Source organism: Coturnix japonica, chromosome 2 (assembly GCF_054131305.1).
Source record: "Coturnix japonica strain WE chromosome 2, WE-NBRP24, whole genome shotgun sequence".
NCBI classification, from domain to species: Eukaryota; Metazoa; Chordata; class Aves; order Galliformes; family Phasianidae; genus Coturnix; species Coturnix japonica.
The window spans coordinates 30,862,949-30,868,948 of record NC_140664.1 but is presented as its reverse complement, the minus strand read 5'-3'; the positions used below and the strand labels follow the sequence as shown (position 1 = coordinate 30,868,948).

Sequence of the window (6,000 nt, the reverse complement as noted above, 5' to 3'; positions counted from 1 at the left end):
GCGCCTCCCGCCCCGAACGGGGGCGGACGCGTGTGGCCGTGGGACCGCTCCGCAGGGAAGGAGCGAGCCGAGCGGGAGGAGGTGGGTGCGGGACGGGAGGGGACATCCACCGCTCGGCCTCCTTTCGGAGCGGGCGTGCGGTGCGGCCCGGCGGTACGAGAGGGCTGGGATCTGCGCTGCTGCCTGTCAGCGGGGAGAAAGAGAACCGAGCCCCGGAGCGCGGAGCTGGTCCTGGAGGGCGGGAGGCAGCGCTCTGCGGGCAGCCACGGGGAAACTCCGGCTTTCTTTTTTCTCTTCTTTTATTTATTTATTTATTTATTTATTTATTTATTTTCAGTTGGAACATACGGATGTATCTTAAAAATAAGTTGTGAAGCCATTCCGTATTTCACATTCCTTTTTTTTTTCCTTTCCCCCCTCCCCCAGCAGTACTGCTCACAGCAGGCAGTATTCCCGCACGTTCTGAGCCCTGCTCCGTGTGGTGCCGTCCTGCACTGGCCGGGCTCAGCAGGGAGCCCCGTGTGCTGATCGCAGCTATGGCTGACAGCGAGGCCTGCGGCTCCACCGCTTAACCACAGCGGAGTGACCCAGGATGGAGGTGAGAGGGGATCTGGGGAGGGGGCAGACAGCGTGGATACGCGCTTATATTCAGCCAAGCCCAGTTACCTTGCTGTGTGTTCTGCTGTGCTGAGGGCTGCAGCCTCTTCAGTGTGTGCTCTGAGTGCTGAAATAGCGTTTAAATGTGGATTGAGCGCTCAGAGTAGGTGCTGACAGCCCTTCTGTTTAAGTGGCTTTCGTATTAATCTGTTAAAATCAGCACTGCTACCTTAAAAGAGGATTAAACATTCCTTGAGGAGTGAGGCCCTGGCACAGCTGCCCAGAGAAGCTGTGGTGCCCCATCCTTGGAGGCGCTCAGGGCCAGGCTGGATGGGGCCCTGGGCACTGAGCTGGTGAGTGGCAGCCCTGCCCATGGCACGGGGCTGGAATTGGGTCGGCTTTGAGGTCCCTTCCAACCCAAACCTTTCTGTGACTGACAAGAATGTGAACTTCCAGGACTGGTACATACAGCGTGCCCAGATTAGTGCAGGGCTTGTGAAGTGCTGGATTTGTTTTAAGGGGATCTTTACTTCAGCGATCAGCAGCAGATAGGAATTGCTGCTTCTCATTATTGCCCATCTGCGTTCGGGTGTGGATGGACAGCTTTCTGAGAAGCCCTTCAGGCTGGATGCTCACATCTCATGGAGCAGAGGAGCCACAAGAGACACGAGTTGGGTGGTTTCTGGCCCGTTCTGCTGTGATCTGCTAATGAAATAACACACTGCAGGCAGCTAGTAGTTAAAGCTTTACTTTAAAATTCCCAGTAAAAGTACTTGTCTGTTCATTTTTGGAGTTGTTTCAAGTCAGTCCACGAGTAGGTGGATAATTCTGCTGTAATGGTGTGTGTTTAAAATAGTGATTGCTGGTTTTTAATATTCAGAATTCTCTCAAACTAAGCAGCTGGATTGGCTGCCAGCCTTCAAAGCCTACTTGACCCAGCAACAAGAAGTTTCCATAGAATATACTGAATTCTAAAAATAAAGTATATTAAATAGAATGTCACAGGTACTGGCAAATAAAAATAGATGTGTAGCAGCTCTTTTGGGATCTGGGATTTATGATGGAAATAATCTTGTCATTTCATAATGTCATGCATGCTAATTGCAGGTTCGGGTTAATCATCACTGTAGAAGAGTGCGTGTCAAATCTTATTTTTCATCCCATCTACAGAGGTTAAGTTTCTAATAAGCTCTGATCCTCCAGCCACATCCATACAGCAGCACTTCCCCAGGTTGCCCTGCCTGTATCCCAGATCATTTTCCACAAGGTTTCTAGATAACAGCACGAGTAATCTACATGCTTCTGTAGACTGAGCTGTAGTAAAGCAATATGTTGTTTTTATTTGAAGACAGCACTTCACATGTTTATATTGAAGCTTCATTTTGTTCTAGCTTAAGCAGTATCCATCTGCTAACATAACCTGCAAAGCAAACACGCTTTCCAAAGTAGAACCGAAGGACTTGAGAATACTGCAAGTATGCTTTAAAACGTCTTCATTGAGCTTGCCCTTGCACTCCTGTTTCTCACAGTCCCTCCAAGTCTTCCACGCTGCATAACACAGTATCTGCCCACCTCCTAAAGTGTCTGAGGTGTAGCTCATCTCCATCCTTGAGCAGGAAGTTAAGTGCTATATCTGAAGCTGCTGTGGTTGAGCATCAAAGCTCCGAGGAGAGAGGAAACTGGGGCACCTAGGAAGCATTCTGTGAACACTCACACTGATAGGATCAGTTGTTTAGGTGTTGTTTTATGTGTTCTTTCTAAACATGGCCTTTACATAGGTAGCTGGTGGTGGCTGGAGGGCTGGTGGTTCTGGTAGTCGGAACCTGGGATCCTGCTCCCTGTGCCCATGAGGTTCAAACCCACATCTCCCCCACCTCCACAGCTGCTACTTGGAGCTGAGTGGGAGGCAAATTGCTGCTGCATTCGTTAGCCTGGGCTGATGCATGGAAGGTGCTACAAGCTGCCGCAGCCTGAAGTGGGGAGAACCAGCAGGAACCCAGCTCTTGCAGCACTCATTGTGCTGCCTTTGGTGTAACTCTGTAGAATGAGTGCTGGCCTGTCACCTCTTACACAGGCATTTAGTCCTGTCGTACTGACCTTGTGCACAGGTTGGGGTGGCTGCAACCTGACCTCTAACTGTGTTGAGATAATAATAATAAAATTCCACGGTCTTTAGCAAAGGGAGAAACACAAAGATATGAGGTTATATCTTCACACAGTCTTTTCACTTCAGTCTTTAAGGCAAAAACCACAGAAATCATTAAGGTTGGAGAAGACCACTAAGATCATCTAGTCCAACCATCAACCCATTCCCACCATGCCCATTAACCATGTCTCTCAGTGCCAAATCTACATATCTCTTGATCACCTCCATGGACAGTGACTCCACCACCACCATGGGCAGCCTGTTCCAATGCCTCACCACTCTTATAGAGAAGATGTTTTTCCTGATATCCAACCTGAACCTCCCCTGGTGCAACTTAACATGTCTTATTGTTGGCAGTCTCATTTGAAACTGTGAGGATGACTGGCAACCTGCTGGTGCTAACTGCCTTGCCAGATCCTATAGCAAAACACTGTCTCTGTAAGAGTTGTGGAACCTTATAGACAGTTATATTTCTCTTGGAGAAAAGTTAATCAGAGGGATATGGGCTTCTGACACTCCATGATGTGCTGCTTAAGAGGAGGGAGGTCTCAGCTGAGAAACAAGATGATGCATTGCCAGCTACTTTACTGCTGCCTGATCCTCTGGTTCTTAGGATCATTTCTCTTTCAGTGGTACATCTCCATCTCTTGTTTATTGTAGTGAAAAACCAAGGATGCATAACTGCTTCACTGCGGTTTTTTACATGCAAAATATTTTGGATCAGGCTTCAGACAAAGGAATACTTTGCCTTTGATTCTGGATTCGGTGTTGGTAACATTGTAGGTACGTCAGAATGGATTCCTAGCATCTGTATATGCAAATATGTATATACGACTGTTACACCTCGTGTCTCATCACTGAAGTCTCTTCCAAGGATTTATCTAAATCACATAGGATGCAAAATCTGTTCTAGATATAAGCAAACTGTGTGCCAGCTTTTTAGGTATTGTACCTTTCCTGTTTGCTGCTAAAACATGGCACCAGTTGGGCACAGTTCTTATTTTGAAGAAGCCACCTTTCACAGCTTGGCCTCGTTAACATTTGCTGAAATGACAATTCTAATGAGGAGCTGTGTTTGGGGGACTTGTGAGATTTGTTGTCCTGTGATGCTGTTGCATTAGAGTGACATTTCTGAGTTCCAACAGAAAGATGTGCCAAAGGGGAAGCGCTACTTAGGGCTACACGTGTTAGATCATGCAGTTACTTGGGTCAGAAGGGAACCCTGGGATGTGTCAAGTGCAACTACCTACTGAAAACAGTCAACATTGAGTTCATGCAAACTTGCTTAGGGCTCTGGCTGGGTTTTGAAAACCTCCAGAACCAGACTCCTCAGCAAAGAGCCTGACTTCTGGGTAACGTTCTCCATCAGAGGCTGCTGTTGGGTCCCCATGAAGCCTGAGGGTAAACCCCCTTGGGCAAGCACTGCAGCCCTTGTACATCCTTGATCTCCCATTCCCTGTGTAGCTTCTGCTTAAGTGCAGGAATGTTGGACATATGTGTTTAAATGCTGATGTACAGAGTCTGCAGAAGTGTAAGAGAGCAGCTGTGTATTTAGACCATGATAGTCATAGTTGAGACTTTTTTAGAGGCACCTTAGTGTTTGGTATTTAAGAACAGGGATCATTATCACACCCTTAAATATGTTCTATACTAAACTCAGTAAATAATGACTGAACATTCAGAAAGTGAAAACTTGACTTAAATGTTCTGGAATTTGCAGTTTATGTGCTTTGCTTTAAAATTTGAAGGAATGTGGAATAGGGATAGGAGGTAATTTAAAAAAAAATGGCTTTTGGATGGGGTTGACTATACCTTGCAAAAGGAAGATGCATTAAGTCTAGACCTTTGGAAAGGTACCGAAAGCTTCTAAACTGAGAGATTTTAGAGTAGTTCAGAAATAAGAGCTACCTGGCAAATACACCCAGGCTGTCAAGTGCCTTAAGACAAGAACAGCAGGGACCTGTGCTCCCTTGCCTCAAAGTAGTAGTTGTGATTATAGTTTAAATGTTTTCTGTTTGCCTTGGAATTGCTGGGTCTAACAGCTCTTCTCTATCCTTCTGTGCTCAGAGCCCTTATTGGAAACATATGGGGTTTCTGTACAAGGAGACCACAAAGCTGGCCCTTAGTGGCATCCCTTGAAAAATCATGTGATACTTGGATCAGTGACAGAGAAAATGAGCAATTACATGGTTCTGTCAGGAGAGCGTGCCTGATGTGCTCATAAATTGTCAAACCTCTTACTATAAAGTGTTTGTATTAAGAACAAATGGTGCTGTTTCTGATGGGGTTTGCTATCTTGTGCATGTGTACACATATATTATAACTAACTCCAAAGGCATGCGGTAAATTGGTTTAATTTCACTTTTCTTCAGAATTTTTTGCAGGTTGACTGCCCTTTTTGGTGCTCTTTTCATGTTAACTAATATGTTACGTGGTAGATGAATAGGATTCTTTATAGAATTATCTAAAACGAGGCGCTGATTTATTTGAAAACAAAGGGTTTCTTTAGAGCTGAGTTTAAGCTGGCATTGCCATGAATCCTAGAATTATTCTACATTTAGATGAGAGAACAGTGATGCACTTGTACTTGTGCCTTGAACAGCACAGAGTTGTTGACCAGAGACTTAGAGGCTGCTGAGCAAACCTTTCTAGGTTCATTTGCTGAAGTTTCCAAGTCTGCTTTTCTCTTCTTAAGCTGATAATGAAAAGCAAAGGTGAAAAGATATTATATCTGGCGCTAACCAATTTATGTGAAGGTATGTGAGTCGCTCTGCTGTGTGATTTAAAGAAACCCTTAGAATCCCAAGTGATCTGTAGCAATTTGAATGTGTACTTTTTCTCTGTTTTGCTTTGGGGTGTGTGGGATGTAGTGTATAGCAGCTAAACAATACCTCACTTGTTTACAGAAAAGCTTGGGAAGGAGCAGTGTGAAAGAAGAAAATATTTACAATAGTTTTCCACCCAATTAAAACCAGAAGGCAGACTGAAAAGGAGAGAGCTCATCTACCACCCACACCAATTAAAAGTAAGTTTTGCTGCCTGGATTTTAATTCACACATCCAAGGCAATGCAAATATAAAGCAGAAGCTTGACTTAGCCTCACCAATTCAGAAGACCTTCAGATTTATGATCCGCATGGTTTTGCTTATGGCATCTGAGTGTTTGAGCACATTTTATGTGAATTGACAGAGGCCATTAGAAACTCGTGAACAGCCTTAAAATGCTGAACTTGTGGAGTACTTCAGCAGAATGTGTAA

General features: G+C 45.1%; 1 protein-coding gene across 17 annotated transcripts in view; it reads left to right on the top strand.

Moving 5' to 3' along the window:
* The window catches only part of SGK3 (serum/glucocorticoid regulated kinase family member 3), a 47,085-nt gene continuing 41,085 nt past the window's right edge, over window positions 1–6,000 (top strand). For 6 of the 17 annotated variants that reach the window (XM_085539488.1, XM_085539490.1, XM_085539493.1 and 3 more), the window contains exons 1-3: window positions 1–81; window positions 430–598; window positions 5,650–5,768. The gene's annotated coding sequence lies outside the window, so the exon portion shown is untranslated. Of the gene's footprint in view, window positions 154–426; window positions 599–5,649; window positions 5,769–6,000 lie in introns of all 17 variants that reach the window. The other 11 variants (XM_085539494.1, XM_015855692.3, XM_085539492.1 and 8 more) reach the window with 7 other exon arrangements.